The sequence below is a fragment of the Mus caroli genome, unplaced genomic scaffold, assembly GCF_978045245.1.
Source record: "Mus caroli unplaced genomic scaffold, Mus_caroli_1 scaffold_16, whole genome shotgun sequence".
Classification (NCBI taxonomy): Eukaryota; Metazoa; Chordata; class Mammalia; order Rodentia; family Muridae; genus Mus; species Mus caroli.
Genome location: NW_028227271.1, coordinates 15,627,833 through 15,646,126, shown reverse-complemented (window position 1 = coordinate 15,646,126; position 18,294 = coordinate 15,627,833). Strand labels below are relative to the sequence as shown.

The following is an 18,294-nucleotide window of genomic DNA, read 5'->3' as shown; positions in this document are numbered from 1 at the left end:
CATATTGTTGCCACACAGGCCCCTCTGGACAGATGCTCTTCGTGGGGATGCTGTACCTCCGACATTCCATATGCTGTGTTCCCTAACGGGACCTGGCCGTGCACAGGCAGCACCGCCCTCGTTTACACACACCTCTCCTCTCACCTGCGCTCTGCTGTGTCTCTTCTGCTCCACAGTAAGCATTGAAGGATCTGCCTGCTGGGCTCTAGAGGGAGGTCTCCCTGTGGGAGCTTTGCTGTCTTGGCAGACCATGGTGGTGGTCACATTCATCACCACCACCTCTTCTGAGGAAAGACTCATGTTCTCTCAACTAACCCCTGAGTCCTGGGTAGACCTTCATCCCAGAACAAGAAGGGGCAGAAGCCCGGGCTCTGGACCACACAACAGGTGTGAAGCCCTCACCTGGTCTCTTCTGGTAATTTACTTAACTTCCCCTTGCCTCAGTTTCCTCAAAGCAAAGAGGTTCCAACAGGTTCGTTCAGAGTGGAGAAAGCAAAACCAAAGGGCCACCACCTATAGGTGTCTCCTCCCAGCCTTCCCCCCCGAGGCCTTGAGGGACCCTTTCTGTGTTCATAAACCTGTCTGAGGGAACATTCTAGAATGCTGCAAGGATCAGCTTGTCCTGGAGCTCTCCCCGCCCCTCCCTGGCTCGGCCCAGGGAGACAGGAGGCAATTCCAGACAAGCTGAGCAGGAGAGGAAGGCCAAGGCCTCTTCCTCTCTCTGGAGGATCCTCTCCTTTCCAGGGGGTTCCTCCGGGGCCCTGGGTCTACCATCATGATGCTAGCTCTTGAGCGGGTCTGAGGACTCTCAAAATGTCCTCGTCGGTCCAAAACCACGGCACATCTGAGCACAGCGCCGGGCTAGAGACCCCGCTGCAGGCCCCCAACCAACACTGCTGGTTCGTATTGGATCCCATTGGCATCCTGTGCGCCATGGCCGCGTGGGTGCTGGTCCTGAGCGGTGGATGGGTACTGTTCCGGGACCTGCTTATACCATCTAACAACATGTTGTACATAGTAGCCAATGGTGTGGTCTTCCATCTGCTGGCCTCGTTGGCACTCGCGTCACACCTACGGACTATGCTGACCGACCCAGGCTCTGTACCCCTGGGTAACCCGCCCGGGCCTGGCACAGTGTCCTACTGTCCCGACTGCCACTCTGCCATACCGAGGACAGCTTGCCACTGTACAGTGTGCCAGCGCTGCATCCGCAAGAACGACCACCACTGTCCCTGGATTAACAACTGCGTGGGTGAGGACAACCAGAAGTACTTCCTGCTTTTCACAATGTACATTGGACTTACCTCGACCCACGTTCTGCTCCTGTTGGGCATCCCTGTCCTGTGCAGCTACATGCGGGGCGAGTGGGATTCGAGCAGCACCGTGTCCCTACCTGCCCCTATCCTCTTTCTCCTCCTGGTGGCGATAATGGGCTTCCTCTTTGCCGTGGTGATGCTCTGCAGCCAAATGTGCGTCATCTACTCAGACAAAACGACAACGGAGCTGCTGTATCAGAACACACACTCAGGGGGCAGACGGACCAAGTGCGCAAACATGAAGGCCGTCTGTGGCTCCCATGTCTCCCTGACCTGGCTCAGCCCTTTTCATTCCCCAGAACATTACAAAGTGAATGAGCACCATGATATGGCCTAAAGTCATTCATGGGTGTCCAGAGCAAAGCACGGCAACACACAAACCTGAACAAGCCAGTTCCCTGAAGGAAACCAACATGGCAGAATACAAAGTAATATTCCTCAAATTTTCTTGTGCAACAAAACAGCAAAGGAAAGCCAGGTGTTGGAGGAACCCCGAGGAAATTGGGCTCCCTGTGCCCGATTGTAGCTCTACCATGCTGTCAGATGGAAAGCAATGAAATGCATCCCTATGACCACCTGTCCTGAGTTGGTACTCACACTTGTTTAATTCCAACTGCACATTCTAAAGTAATCACAAGATGATGCCCTGCCTTCTACCGTGAGCTCGAAGAGCATCATTGGGTTCTGAATGGTCTTTGCATTTCTCACAAGTCCAGTTCCATTGTATTGGTAGTTTCTCTCTCAATCTCTCTCTCTCTCTCTCTCTCTCTCTCTCTCTCTCTCTCTCTCTCTCTCTCTCTTTCATATTGGTAGATTTGATTTTACTTAGGGTCTTTGCTTTGTGGTTTATCAATATACCCTAGCTTTGGTTTGTTTTTTTCTTTTTAATCTTTTTGTTACATTTATTTACTTATTTGGTGGATATATACATGCTATAGTGCTTGTGATGAAGTGCTTTTCTCTCACGTGGATGCTGAGTATCTCTCGAATTATCAGACATGATGGCAAATACCTTTGCCTGATGAGCCACCTTGGTGGCCTGACTTGGAGTCTTTCATTGGCTTTGTCTATTCATATTTCACTCAAATTCTCACTGGACATGGGAAATGGCCGGAATATCTGGGATATATCCGGGATATATTGTCTTTTGATCAAGCTATACAAGAATGGCCAGAGTTTTCTTAAAACAGAGGGTAGAAATCACGAAGTATAACTTCTGTTTTAAGGTAAGGATACAGGAGGTCCCTCCTGTAAGACACAGCAGAGGGCTCCTAGTGCCTTAACCTGCTGTCTTAGTTAGGGTTTCCATTGTTGCAACAAAACACCATGACCTAAAAGCAAGTTGGGGAGGAAAGGGTTTATTCAGCTTACACTACCACATTGCTGTTCATCACCAAAGGAAGTCAGGACAGGAACTCACACAGGGCAGGACCTTAGAGGCAGGAGCTGATGCAGAAGCTGTGGAGGGATGCTGCTTACTGGTTTGTTTCCCATGGCTTGCTCAGTCTGCTTTCTTATAGAACTCAGAACCACCAGCCCAGGGATGGCACCACTCACCATGGGCTGGGCCCTCCCCCATTGATCACTAATTGAGAAAATGCCTTACAGCTGGATCTCATGAAGGCACTTTCTCAATTGAGGCTGCTTCCTGTCTGATGACTCTAGCTTGGGTCAAGTTGACATAAAACCAGCCAGTTTACCTGTTCTGTCACCATGTGACACCTCTCACGACCGAGTCATCATGCCAACACCAGGAAGTCTGTACCGATCCCACCTACCAACCCTGAGCAGATGTCACCATGGTACAAACGTGCACATATAACTTGAGAGTGCTGGCCCCATACCAGCGCAGACCTGCCCTTTTATAAGTGCCCCTCCCCTCCTCACCTAAGACCACCTGCATCTCTGTGGTTTTATCATTTCAAAATCACTACATAAATGAAGTTATACAGCATGCCATTGTTCAAGAGTTTTAATTTATTTTTATTATTATTATTATTATTATTTTATTCATTGTATTGTCCTGAAGATCCAGCTAAGTTTGCTTATGTTAGAAGTTGTCTTTTATTGATAAGTATGATTGGCAGTATGGTACTGTAGTATTTGACCAGTTTGGACCTGTTATAGATGAGGCTGCTATGGGCATTATATGGCAGTTGTGCGCATGTCCATTTCCATGTCTCTGGCGCCAACACCCAAGGTTGCACTTGCAGGTGACAGAACAGGACATGTCTAAAATCCTGCAGTGCCTGTTTCCTGTGTCATTCACACCTTATGCCACTGCCAGCAGGGATGAGGGACGTGTCTTTCCCCCACCCTCTCAGCCTTTGGCAATGACACCAGGCATTTCATGTCGCCCTTCTCGTGGCTGAGTGGTGATACCTCGTGTGGTTTTCATTCTCTACCGGCTAACGGGGAGAACTCTCTCTTCCTGTGCCTGTTTTGCCTCTGAGGCGTTCTGCCTGTTCTCTAATTGGTTTCTTGAGTATTTCTCTGTGATTTAGACAAGGCTCACCACGGACTCTGTGAGCTCATTTGCTCCAGCCTGTGTGCTGATGGACTGTCTCTCTCCCACTGGCTCCCTTTGGCACAATGTCAGATTCACTCAGATCTGGGAGGGTCTGTTCCTGGTTTCTCTAGCATCTCTGTGGTCTCTGCACACAGCCCTTGGTTGTGTAACCGACTGTGGCTGCTGTAGCATCAAGTGGAATAATTTCTCCGACTTTCCTTCCAAGAGCGTTGTAACTCTTTTACATCTTTTCCATTTACATGTTAAGAGTAAGAGTTCTAAGTTTAGGTAAGAAAAGAGATCTACAGGGAGCGTTGAGAGTGTTCAGGGGTGGGGCTGATGCCTTCAGCTCAATTCTGCTTTGAACTTAAAATTCCCGTGAGAAACAAATGCAGGGATAAGGGAAAGGTGGCTAACCTGATGGTCCACATTCCATCTCTGAGACCTACATAAAAGGCTGGGTGTGTAACAGCTCATGTGTGGAATCCCTATTGAGACAGGTAATAGAGACAAGAAAATTGCCCAAAGGCAGAAGTTCTGGGCCAGCTATCCCAAAGCTTACAGTGCAGGAGAAACAGGAGGGACTCCACCTCAATGTAAGAGGACAGAGCTAACTCCCAAAAGGATGTCCCCTGACTTCCACATGTCCATTATGACATGTATGCCCATGCACTCATATGCCGGCACACACACACACACACACACACACACACATTATCATCATCATCATCATCATCAATAAATAAATAAAATTAGGGCTGAAAAGATTGCTCCGTGGCTAAGAGAGCACTCATTCACATAGAGGACCTAGGTTCTATTCCTACCATCTACATGACAGTTCACAACTGTCAGTTAACTCCAGTTCTAGGACGCACATGATACACATACATGCATATGGGCAAAACGCTCCTACACATAAAATAACCTAAAAATGTTCTTTAGAAAGTCACAGCAAGCAACAAAATAATTAGCTACACATGGTGGTGCACTCCTTTAATCCGAACTATGGGAAGGCAGATCTCTTGAGTTTGAAGCCAGCCTGGTCTACACTGTGAATTCAAGCACAGCCATGGCTACGTTTTATACAGACTCTGTCTCAACATAGTAATAACAATGACAACAATAATACAATACATCAAATCAAAAATAAATGATGAGACGAGAGGGGGAGGGGCGGGATCTTGCTGGGTTTCGGGGGAGACAGACGCTACACTGAGTCTTCTCCGCTGCCTGGTGCGCTGCTCTGTTTATTTCTGAGTTTGGGGGTTCCGTTGCCATACTTTCGGATGATTACACCCAGGTCTCCCACTGTGTTCAGTCACCTGTGAGTAGTAGTGTGCCGAGGTTCAATTTCCATGCTCAGCACGCAGGTCCGGCTGCCTTCCCATGCTGCCTTCCCATGCTGCCTTCCCATGCCAGGCTCCTCTCCCGCGCCCCCTGCGGAGCTCACAGGTTTCATCTTGGAAGGTTTTTGTGTTTCATTTCCATCGCTTCTCGGCTGCTTTCCGCGTGGATGGTTGTCTGGTCTGAATGGAGTCGTCTCAGCATCTTTTTCTGTAAAATATATGCTCAAGTCTTCGCCTATTTTTTTTTTTAATTGGCTGGGGTGGAGTTTTTCTAAATACAAGCCCTTACCCCGCGCAAGAGATAAATCACGTGATCCGTTTTGGGTATGAGTTGCCGTTAGAATTCCCTGGAGAGTCCCGGGTAGACAGGGGGCACCAGGCCCCCATTTTCCCTAGCTGGCCACTGGCAACCTCTTGTCTACGCTCTCAGATCATCCTAAGGTTGGAAAGTTGCAGGCACTGTGCTACATGCCTGAGTCCACACATCAGAAAGGGAGGGCATCTCCAGCCCCACTTGATACCTTAGATTAAGGCTTTGTGTCCTAAGCCAGGGGGATGTAGGATCTGGGGAGGGAGCTGTGCTAGACAAGTGTGAAGATTGACCATCTCTGACAGACCAGCCTTGTGGGAAAGAGGGCAGGAATTTCACAGTCTGGAACCTTAAAAGATCACTGTCTCCGTTGGTCCTAATGACTTCTCTATGGCTGTGATAATAACCATGACCAAGGCAGCTAACAGAAGAGGTCTTCTTGCCTTGTGGTTCCAGTGGAACAGGAGTCTGTGGGGGTAGGGGGTGGGGATGAAGCCCGCCAGCAAGCAGCAGTCCTTAAACTCTCAAAACCCACCCTTAGTGACATACTTTCTCAAGTAAGGCCACACCCTCTGAGCCTCCCCCAAACAACGCCACCCACTGGGGACCAAAGGTTCAAATCCCTCTGGAGGACATTCTCATTCAAACCACTAAATGCACCATATAGACTCGGCAGCTATTTTTGCCTTTTCTGTAGTAGACTGGCCTCCATTTCTGCAGGGAGATGGAGAGGGGGATGTTTGCTTCTGCTGGTTTCTTCGATTCTCTCACTTCTCACATCCCATAAACTGTTTGGCAATACTCGGCTGCCTTGGACTTGTCTTTCCACTCAACACTGTTTGTTTTCGTGATGTCTTCCCCCCCCCACCCCCCGCTGTGTTTATGAGATGCTGGGGAAGACAGATCCTGGCCAGTGTTCCAAGGTCCTGCTAGACAAGAGTAGGGTCAAGTGACCACCGTGAGGCACAGCGACCAGAGTTAACGGCGGTGTCCTGTACGCCTGCAAATTGCTAAAAGAGTCCATTTTTACAGGTCCAACCGCAATAAATGGTCATTTTGTGAGATGATAGATATCCTAATTAGTGTGATTTAAATGTTGCGTGACGCATTATGTCATATTTTGCCCTGTGAGGATATACCATTGTCAGTAAAATATTTTTTTTAGATATTGCTCTATTAACTTTTAACTTTATCTTTATAAACTAGGCACGGTAACAAAATTAACAACCGCAGCTGATCTTAGCAAGTCCCCAGCAGAGTTAATTTTTATCTCCCATCCTTTTTTGGGTTTTGATTTCATGTATTATATTTCTTTAGGTCTATTTATTTTATGAGTATGAGTGTTTTGCCTACGTGTATGCATGTACATCCCATGCAGAGCCGGGACGCACAGAAGTCAGAAAAGGTTCTGCAGATGTCCTGGACATTTTGAATGGCTGTGAGCCACAATGTGGGTGCCAGGAACCAAACCCGGGTCCTCTACAAAAGCAACAAGTGATCTTAACTGCCGAGCCAAGTCTCCAGCCCTTTTTATATGTTTTATTCTTTGAAAGTTCCAGACCTTTATAAAATGCATATTCATTATACACAGTCAGTACTTTTCTCCGGCTCCTCTAGAGCCCCCTCTCTATCTCTTTCCAACCTCGTGTACAAATAGTGTTGCCCATATGCCCATATGCACACACACATACATACAGCGTTACTCTTTCTGTGTCAGATAGTATCACCAAATATTTTTTCTTCTTTAGAGAGTTAAATGGTGAATATGTATACTTCTAAATATTTAAATTGATCCTGAATTCTTAGGCTAAATGTCGTGTGTGTGTGTGTGTGTGTGTGTGTGTGTGTGTGTGTGCATCTGGGGGGGTGCATTTGAGGGGGTGTGTGTATGTGTGCATTTGTGACTGTGTGTGCATTTGTGGCTGTGTGTGCATTTGTGTGTGTGTGTGCATGCGTGTGGGGTGTGTGTGTGTGTGTGTGTGTGTATGTGTGTGTGTGTGTGTGTGTGCATCTGGGGGGTGTATTTGGGGGGGTATGTGTGCATTTGTGACTGTGTGTGCATTTGTGGCTGTGTGTGCATTTGTGTGTGTGTGTGTGTGCATGCATGTGGTGTGTGTATGTGTGTGTGTTTTGTGTGTGTGTATACATAAATGTAATTTGGGATACTGCACAATTTGTTAGTATTTTGCTGAGAAATTCAGTCCGAAATATCCCCCACGGGGCCTGGTTTGAAGCACGTCTTTCCCAGCGAGGAGCACTATTTTGGGAAGCTGTGGAATCTCTAGGAGATGGGACCTAGCTAGCAAAAGTGGGTCAGGAGGGGAGGGCTTCTGCAGGCTATGGCTTCCCACAGCTCCACCGCCCTCTCTGCCTCCTGCTCTGCTGTGGTTAGAGAAGGCTCTGCAAGGCCTTTGGAGCCACGATGAACTGAGACCATGAGCCACAGCTAATAACCTTTCCTCCCATGGACTGATGCTTTCAGGCAGTGTAGTCACAGCACCCGGACAGTGACTGACAGGCTTCACACTCAGGAGGGACATTGGTAAGCCCAGATATAACGTCTGGGTTTGGAATCAAGGTAATACTGCTTTCATTAAATGTGTGGGTTCTCTGCTTTTCTGTCTTCTTAAACAGCCTACGTTCTCATCACCATTGCTGCTGCTGCTGCTGCTGCTGATGATGATGATGATGATGATGATGGTGGTGGTGGTGGTGGTGGTGGTGATGATGATGTTTTTAAATATTTGCTGGAATTTTCCATCGAGACCATCTGTCCTGGAGAATCTTTCTCAAAAGGACTTCTAGCCTTAACTTTCACTTTTTCTTTCATGTTCCTGTCCCATGACGGGGGGGGGGGGGGGGGAGATCAGGAGCACTCCCTCATGCACACACACACACACACATTCATTGACTAGTATTAGACTTACAAATGTGCACCTCCTCACCTAGGCTTTTATGTGCTGTTGGGGATTTGAACTCGGGCCCTCACGTTTGCACGGCAAGAGCCCTTAACCACTGAGCGACTTCTCCAGCGTCTCAGAACTCTCACTCCCACCTGCTTCGTCCCTGGTGAATCAGGGTCTGCACCTTCTTTTCTCCCTGGGGGTGGCCTCAGGCTGTGATGTCTGCATTCTTTCTGCCCCCTAACTCTGGAGCAAGGCCTGTCTTTCTGCACCTGATATGTGTGATGTGTGTCCTTTTTTTCTATGTGTCAGTTCTAATGAAACTTTAGCCATTTTGTTCATCTTTTCAAAGCCTCAATTATGATATTCATTTTTCCCATCCTTTCTTTGTTTCAAGTCCAGTGATTTTTACTTTTTTCCTCCTTTGCACAAACTAAATTTATCTTGCTTCTGTGAAAATGTGTGGGTGTGTGCATGTGTGTGCATGGATGTGTATATGTATTCGAAGTATATAGGAGTGTGTGTGTGTGTGTGTGTGTGTGTGCATGTGGAGGCCAGAGGTTGATGCCAGATGTCTTTTTCAATAGCTCTCCACCTTATATATTGAGGAAGAATGTCTTGCTTGAATCCAGAGCTTGCCAAATTCATCTGATCTGGCAAGCAAGCTTGCTCCAGAGATCCACGGCCCCTGCCTCCTGAGTGCTAAGATTACAGGTAGACCACAACACCTGCCCAGCATTTATGTGGGTACCAGGAACCCAGACTTCAGTGCCAACATTTGTACAACAAACAGTTTACTCTCTACACCATCTTCCCAGAGTAGAAAAGTTATTTCTAATCTTTAATTTTTAACTTTTAATTTTTAACTATGCATGGATGTTAAGGAGTGTGTGCCCTTGAGTACAGGTGACCATGGAAGCCACCAGAGAGTGTGGGATCCTCTGGAGTGGGAGTTACCGGTGTGAACTGCTTCTTGTGGATGCAGGACTGAACCCCAGTGCTCTACAGGAGCGCCATGTAATCTTAGCCACTGAGCTCACTCTCTAGCCCCTTGGAAAGATGACTGTTTAAGCTGGAGGCTTGGATGGTTGATTTCAGTCCTTCCTCTCTTTGGATACAGTTAAGCTCCACATTCTCCTCAATTTAAAGGTTTTTGTTTTTAATTTTCCATGAGACAACTTTGACTGTGGATTATCTAGATGTGTCATGTTTAATTTTCTAGTGTCTGAGTTTTTCTCTTTGATCTTCCCGCTGCTTCCTAATTTAGCTTCATTGTATTCAAAGAATGGGCACGGTTTGATTTCAACTATTTTACGGCTGTTATAGAATGAGGTAGAATATGGCCTATCTTAGTGAATACCCCAAGCACCCTTAAAAACGTTGAGTTGACCCTAGATGAGTGAGGATGAAGGTAAATTATTTTATACCCCTGCCGGCTTTCTATCCATCCCACCAAGTACTAGTAGACAATAACCTCCCCCCCAACAACTGTAGGTGCATCTGTTTCTGACTTCATCTTTCTTCTTCGCGTCTTACCTTGGTTGTTGATTGCCCATCTGAGATCATCGCCTCCTCTGTGGGCTGAGCTTTGATCCATGCATAATCTCCTTTGTCTCTCATAATCATCTTTTCCCTGAACACAACTCTGTCTGACTTTTACAGAGTGGCCCCAGCTCTCCTTGTTCGTTGCACATATTTCTCTCTTCTTTATTCGGACCCCTTTTATCTTAGGGTACACGGAATGTCTGGTTGGTTGTGCATGGTTGATGCACGTTCTCTTATTAGTCTGACAGCTTTTCATGTGTGTATGTGTGCTGCGAATGTGGGTGTTTGCATGTTTTTGCACATGTGTGTGAGCACATATGTGTGAATGGGCAGCTGAAGAGCCCAATACTGACATTAAAAATTACCCTCAGTTGTCCCTTTATTGTGTTCATTGAGCCAGTGTCTCTCAGTTGAACCCAAAACTTGTTGATACAGCTTGTCTCACTAGCCAGCTGACTAGGAATCTGCTGAAATTAAAAGGGAGCTGACACATCTCCCTGGCATTGACTTGGGTTCCTAGGGACCCCAATTCCAGTCTTCATGCTTGCTCTGCAAACACCTTAGCTACTGAGCCATCCTCCAGCCTTCATTCTGACAACTGCTGTTCTTTGACTAAACTGTTGACTGTCCTGTCAAAGCTGTAGCATTCCTTGCATCTGGAATGCCTGCATCAGGACAGAGGTCTTATAGAAACATTTAATCTTGAGCACATGATGAGGATTAGTTCGGCTCATTCTATCACTGGCAAATGTCTAGATGAAATGTGTGATTACCAAGGTCAGTTGTCCACGTTTAAAGCTGTGTAAGCGCATACCTGCATCCCTCAGATGGTATTGTGGTCATTCCCTCACAGTTCATGGTGTTGTCTGCAAAACAGCTCAGAGCAGTCTTTGTGTCATGATTATAGATTCTAAAAGAACGCAATCCGCCTGGGCTACTATGTTTGTGACTGCATGAAAAACAGAGCTAGATCCCAGGTGGCTCCAGAATTTCCTTGAAGCCCAGTCTTGTCACAACACCAAGTTGTGGTTTTCAAGAGACTGTCACCTACTGGTCCCTGTTTCACTTCCTTGACACTTGACTCTTCCTTTCTAATCAGTTTAAGTATGTTTGTCTGAGACAGGGTCATTCTATGTAGCCCAACTGGCCTAGAACTCTCTATGTAAACCAGGCTGGCCTAAAACTCAACAGAGATCACCTTGCCTCTGTCTCTCAAGTGCTGAAATTAAAGACATCCATTAAAGCACACCTAATGTGCTACTTAACATTTTAATCATACGTGATCCCACCATCTATACCCAAAACCTGTGCACATGAATAGCAACTACATTCTCAGGTATTGAAGCATCATTCTTTTTTATACCAGATAATACTCAATTGTATATAAACATTTATTCCCACCTCTCTGTTGATAGACACTCCAGTTGTTCCTGCTTTTGGGGCCTTGTGAATAAAGACCATTGATGTTTACTGTAGAGCTCACAGGCTGAATTGGGGTCCACTACTCTATTTCCTTCCTCTGCATTCCCTGTCTCTCCATTCATTCTGTCTCTGACCTTTCCAGATGTTTTGTATTTTGTTCAACTGCTGAGCTGCTGACTTTGTCTCTGTGTGTGACGTTTTAGTGACAGTCCCAGGGATGTCACAGAATACAGACAGCATTGTTCATCTGTAGAGGACTGGCCACCATAGCAGAGGAAAAGAGCTACTGACAGTGAGTGAATTCTCTCCTCAGAGCAGAGTGGAAAGAAGAGACTATTGAGAACCCTGCAAGCAGAGAGCAGGCTGGCTGTAACTAGCTGTAAAATGCAGATGTGCTGCAGCAGGCTGAAGTGAGCACATCTGTACCTTAAAGATGTGCCCCATTGGGTAAGTTACTTTGTGTGCAACGGCCTGATATGAACTCCACCCCTAAGTGAATGCTGGCAGTCCAGATCAGCCAGAGTCTAGCTCTGGAAATTTGGTATGGTTTGCAGTGCAGATCTCTGCCAAGCAAATAAGGACAGTCCTAGCTGATGGAGATTCAATCCTGGACCAAGCCTCTGGTTACAGAGACAGGATATCAGACAGAACACTCTATAACTAGCACTTTTGGCTGAAGATGGGATTTTCAGTTTGGGATTTCTTCACCATGTATCTGAGAATTCCCAGTCAGAGTCTGTTCTATTTCTCTGGTCTCCTACTCATGACTTTCCTTCTGTACTGTCTACATCCATGGGATATGGAACCCTGCCTGTCCTTGACCCCATCCCACCATCTTGCTGATGCCATTGCATATGTTACAAGTACATTTGTTGAATTCCCATCAACTGTAATTTTAAGCATAATTTTCAAAATTCACGGGGGAATAAAACTGCCCTCCTTACTTTCTCAGACTCTACTTTAACATCCTTGGATCTTACTGCAGAGTAAAGACCATTGTGGATGGAGCACATCAGCCAGGGTGCCCAAGGACCCAAAGAGAGACAGAACCAGAGATGTATGGTGACATGTGTGTGTGACGTATGATGTCTGTGTGATGTGTGTACGATGTTTGTGATGTGTGTGATATGTGATGTGTAAAGTGAGCAAATGTGTACATGATGTGTATATATGATGTGAACATGATGTGTATACATGATGTGTGATGTGTATGTATGATGTGTGTATGAGTGTGTGTAATGTGTATGATATGTGATGTGTACGTGATGTGTATATATTATGTGTGATGTGTGTATATGATGTGTATATGATGTGTGTATGATGTGTGTATGATATGTGTATGATGTGTGATGTCTGTGATGTGTGATATGTGTGATGTGTATATGTGATGTATGTATATGATGTGTGATAGGTGTGTGGTGTATATGTGTGGTATGTGTGTGATATGTGATGTGTGATGTGTGTGATGTGTAATGTATGTGTGTGATGTGTGATATATGTATGTTGTGTGTGTGTGTGTGATATGTGGTGTGTGTGTGTGTTTGTGATATATGTGTGATATGTGATGTGTGATAACTGTGTAGTGACAATTTTGGTATTTTGATTTCTTTTTAAAAGATTCACAGAAATATAAGAATGTTTTTGGTCTGATCCCAGAAGTGTGATATAGGGCTTCTTTAGATTGTCCTCAACAGCTATAATTTGCTTCATGCTCTAGCAAGGGCGTGATTTTGCCAGCAGCAGATGGTTTCTGCAATTGTGTGATGTTTGGAATTCTGGAGACTTTTCAGAGGGTATATAAATGCTAGGGCCCCAAGAGACAGACCAACAACAGCCAACAGCAACCAACCTGTCACCTATCCTGCAGTCTGTCACCTGCCCTAGAGTCTGTCACCTGTCCCCATATTGTCCTATACCATTGAGAGAAACCCATGAGCAGCTCTTCTCCACACATGGTAAGCTTGTGCCTTTAAAATAGAAATGCACAGGACAGGGTGGGGGTCCCTTCTGACAGGGCAGCTAGCTGCTCCCATCCACCCAGAAACTGTCCAGTGGGGACCTAGCTCAGGAGCCCTCTCAGCTTTGCAAATGGCTAAGCCACACCTCTCCCTCCTTACTCCCTCTCCCATCACACACACACACACACACAGAGAGAGAGAGAGAGAGAGAGAGAGAGAGAGAGAGAGAGAGAGAGAGAGAGAGAGAGAGAGAGCTCCAGCTAGCACTGTCTGCAGTAACGAACCATAAACCATCTTTGGGAAGATTAGAGATGAAGCCGCATTAGCTCCGCACGGCAGAGTGAGAACGTAATGAGATCAGAGGATCATCCTGCAGGTGAAATCGCTAGGTTCCAAAGCCATGAACTTCCCAGCTGTAGCCGGGCTTACAAGGAGATTGGGGGGGGGGGGGCGGCAGGTGCTTGCCAATGGAAGCTACCACTGAAGGCCAGGCCAAGAGGAATATGACATTGCAGACAGTTAGATCTGTTAGTGAGGAAGAACACCTGGGGGGCTCTGAAAACAAAGGTATGTTTGGAAATTATAGCCTCAGTGCTGAAATACTTGAAGGATTATAATTTTAATCATGAAATAATACAGAGGCCAGGCCCAGTTTGAATGGAGGAGCAGAAACCCCACAATGGGTGCAACCTGATGCCTGCCCCCAGTCAGGGGCCCAGGCAGCTGTGAATGACTGGTGAAACATGTGCAACAGGGATGGCTTTGGAGCATCCGGGTCTTAAGGTCTCCCCTCTGGGAATACACAGCAGAGTGAGGAGAGAAACTGCCTGCCACGACAATGTGACAGTGTCCTGGCCCAGGGTGGCTTGGCCTGATTCTCCACCCGGATGTTCTGGTTTGCAAAAGGGCATATGAGTCTGGGAGCTAACCTGAAGCCCTCTGAAACCCTGGCCAGGGCATGAGTGTGGCAGTCCCTGAAGGGTTCGTCTGCCCAGCCTGGGAACACAGAACTCTGTGAGTACCTCTGAAGCTACCTAGCAGAAAGGACCTTTCAATACACAGAGAAAGCAGGAAGGCCTGTCCACTCAGGCAATAGCCAAGGGGGCAGCTCAGGGAGGTGCAGGGAAGGGGTGTGGTCAGGCCACAGTCAGAGAAAGGTTGGGATAAATAGCTATGACTCAGTCTATAGCACATCCACCTGTCTGATTCTCCAATCCAGGCACATAGACATGCCAGTTCTAATGTGACATCAAGGAGATGTGCAAGTGACAAAGGAAGAGGACGTCCCAGGGCCCAGAGCTCAAAGTTGAATAAGGAGCAGAGGACCCAGGGCTTGGCTTGAGGGCCACCTGTACACCATAAGCGAGTCACAGGTCACGGGTGGATATCATGTTTGTGCTAGGTTCTGAATGTCTACCTGCCCGTGGGAAGCTCTAAAACCTGCCAGTATGAGTGGGCAACTGCACACTCTGAGGCCTGGATTTACGCTGGCCATAGGCTTCCTTCTGAAGCCACCAGGGTTTCAGATCGAGCCCTGGGGAACAGAACTTGAGGCCTCACAGTGTAGAAACTGAAGGGAGTGATGTACACATTCCTTGCACAGATGTGTACATGTGAATGCTATTTGTGCACCCACACATGGTTATCCGTGTACAAAAGGTAAGGCATCCATATATAAGCATCAATAGGCTTTTAATGAAATTCTGCATTACCAGTTAAAGAGCCGAATGTGATGCTGCCCATCTGTTATCCCAACTCAGGAGAGACTAAGACAGGAGGACTTTAAGTTCAAGACCAGCCTGAGCAAGACCAAACTGTGGGTGTGGAGGCTGCAACGGTTAATGCTGGGGGAGTTGGTTAATATCTAAAAATAAAAGAACGAGAGAAAATAGGTTCTTACCTCGTTGTAAAATTCAGTTCCAAATGGCCTAAGGGCTTAACGATAACAAACATTTATAGAGCACAACCAAGTCAACACAGGAGACCATCCCGTGGCTGCAGGGCAAGGAGCACTTTCTTAAAACCCCAGAATCACAAACGTGGAGGGAAGAGTCTGCACATTCAGGGCCATTGAAATTCATCAAACAGCATAAACAAACGGAAGGCGCAGGGCACCAACTGGGAGAAGATATTTGTAACGTACTAGGCTGACAACGGATTAGTGTCTGGAATGTATAAATAACTCCACCAAAGCACTACGAAGCGGACAAATCACTTGTGTTAAAAAGTGCGCATCAGATCTGAACACGGAGGAGGAGTGGGGCCGGTGAGCTCAGAATCATATCTATCTAGGTGGATGCAAAGTAAAGTCACGTTTAAAATGCTTCTGCTAATCTATCATCAGTGGGAAAATCCGAGGCAGTGTGAGAAGGCTGCCCTCCAGCTTCTGCAGATTCCCTGGGAAACTTTCATAGGGCTATGTGAAACCGACAGGGGACACGTATCCCTAGAGTCACCTGTGATCTGGGGACATGGGCCCCTCCCTATAAGCAGTTTTCAGGGTCTTCCCACCACAGCATCAGGGGACGAAGTGCAAACAGTACCCCACAACTCTGGTGGGACAACGCCACCAGGCTTCTCTGAGTCACCCTGATGGTCACAGGGTAGACAGTGAGACTTCTGAACATCTAAGGAACTGCTGTGTGGCTCCCTCTCTGGACCTGATCAAGAAAGTTCATCCGACCTGATGGCGGTAGCTCACACCTTTAATCCCAACACTTGGGAGGCAGAGGCAAACTTGAGTTTGAGGTCAGCCTGGTCTACAGAGCAAGTTCCAAGGACACACACACACATAAACTCAGTCTCAAACAAAAAGGGGAGGGGGTTCATCAGGAAATTTTTATTAGTTTTACAAGACAGAAAAACCCAAGGGGGCTAGAGAGATGGCTTAGTGATTAACAACACTGACTGCTCTTCCAAAGGCCCTGCAACCACACAGTGGCTCACAACCATTTGTAATGGGATCTGATACCCTCTTCTGGTGTGTCTGAAGACAGCTACAGTGTATTCATATACATTAAATACATGATGTTTAAAACAAAAAACAACAGAAAGAAAGAAAGAAAGAAAGAAAGAAAGAAAGAAAGAAAGAAAGAAAGAAAGAAAGAAAGAAAGAAAGAAAGAAAGAAAAACCCAAATCCCTGACAATGGAGGTTGAGGACATCAACTGTGGCACATTTAGATTCCGGCATGCACTCAGCATGAGGAGTTCTCTTGGACTTCATGTGGTTATGGTCCAGTTGCTATCCAGGAGTGGCTCTTGCTGATGTAGAATTGGTTTTGGTTGGTTGGTTAGTTGATTTGATTTTTGGGGGTGGGGTTGTTTGTTGTTTTTGTTTAGTGAATTGGTTGGAGGTTTTTGTTTTTTTGTTTTTGTTTTTGTTTTTTTGGTTTTTTTTTTTTTTTTTTTGAGCAGGGTTTCTCTGTGTAGCCCTGGACATCCTGGAATTCACTCTGTAGATCAGGCTGGCCTTGAACTCTTGAGATCCGCCTGCCTCTGCCTCCAAAGCACTGGGATTATGGAAATGTTATCTTTTTAAAGGTCATAGAAAACAGAGTTCAAATGGTACTTCCCTAAGAGGATGGAAGAGAAGTGAGGTTGGTATTGTCCCACTGGGGGCCTAGAAATCTTGGGGTACTTGCTTGCTTACTTGGTTCAGATGGAGTACTGGATGCCCAGGTGATCATGTGCAGCTCTCGACACATCCATGCCAGTTTGGATAGTTTGGCATGGTGGAATCAACCCTTATGTTGTGCTGATGGATCCTTCCTCATTCCCTGTCACAGTCCATCTCCATGTCAACTCAACTGAAGTTAGACTCTCCTAGGAGACAAACCTCGAGGCGTGTCTGAAGGTGTTTCCAGAAAATTTCTGAATCTTGGATGGGAACGCATCCCAACGCCAGGCTGGCTGACCAGCAACCCACGGGAATCCACCTCTCCATGCCTTCCAGCGCGAGACTTATAAGTGCACACCACCACGCTCCTATTTTTAGCATGGCTTCTGAGAATGAGACTCAAGCGCTCGTTCACGGTAAGCGCTTTGCCAGCTGAGCTATCCTGCAGCCCCTGCCTGATGTCTTAGGGAGCTCCTCCCCTCCCGACTCACACAGGAACCCCAAATGGTCCCCCCTGCCTCCTGGTAAGATGCCTTGATGACCTAGAGATCCTTTCCTTCTTGACCTTTCATCCATTTCTCTTAGCTGTTTCCAACCTTCTCTCCATCTTTTTCATCTGTCTGTCTTCTCCTCATCTGTCTATCTATCTACCTATCTCTCCATCTGTCTATCTCTCTGTGTCTCTCTGCCCTTCAGCACCCACTCACCCTCAATCTCTAAGAAGAACCTGACTGTCTGTCCTCTGTCCCCAGAACATTAGCCAGCAGCCCACACCATGAACACTCAGATGGGGCAAAGCTTTCTGAGAGTTACTAAAAAGCCAACTAATGTCCTTTTAGAAGGGGGAAAAAATATATTGACTGCTGATATCTGCAATAATGAACCCCAGCAAATTACACAAACTGTGTCTGGGTGGCAGCTTGATAAACACCCCTCGGGAGAGCACAGAAACGCCACTGCCAAACTCACAGTAAACATTCTCTCAAGACAGATTGGATATCACTTTGGGGTGAAGTCTAAGCTGCACGGGCATAAAAATGACAGCCGATGAAGTTGAGATTACACGTTTGAGAACTGATTCTCGTGGAAAATTAGAATTTGAGGGTTTGGCAGCAACGCGGCACGTTTTCATCGTTAGCAATTATCTCGTAGCCTGTCTCAATCTATATACTCCGAGCCTCGTTTGCATGCTTCTCCGAAGATGCTGCGTAAGGGAAATCGGCCCTTTAAGAAAACAACTTGAAGAAAGCTTATCTTCTTTAAAAGCCGTTCTGTGGCAGGTTGAGACTGCGGAGGGGGGAGGGGGCTGAGAAAAACGTCTGGATTCCCAAGAAACACTCCGATGGTTGCTGAAAGCTGATGGAAAGA

At 46.6% G+C, this 18,294-nt stretch overlaps 1 pseudogene; it reads left to right on the top strand.

Moving 5' to 3' along the window:
• The first annotated feature begins 642 nt into the window (after positions 1 to 642).
• On the top strand, positions 643 to 1,950 carry LOC110310843 (palmitoyltransferase ZDHHC3 pseudogene; annotated as a pseudogene).
• Positions 1,951 to 18,294: the final 16,344 nt, after the last annotated feature.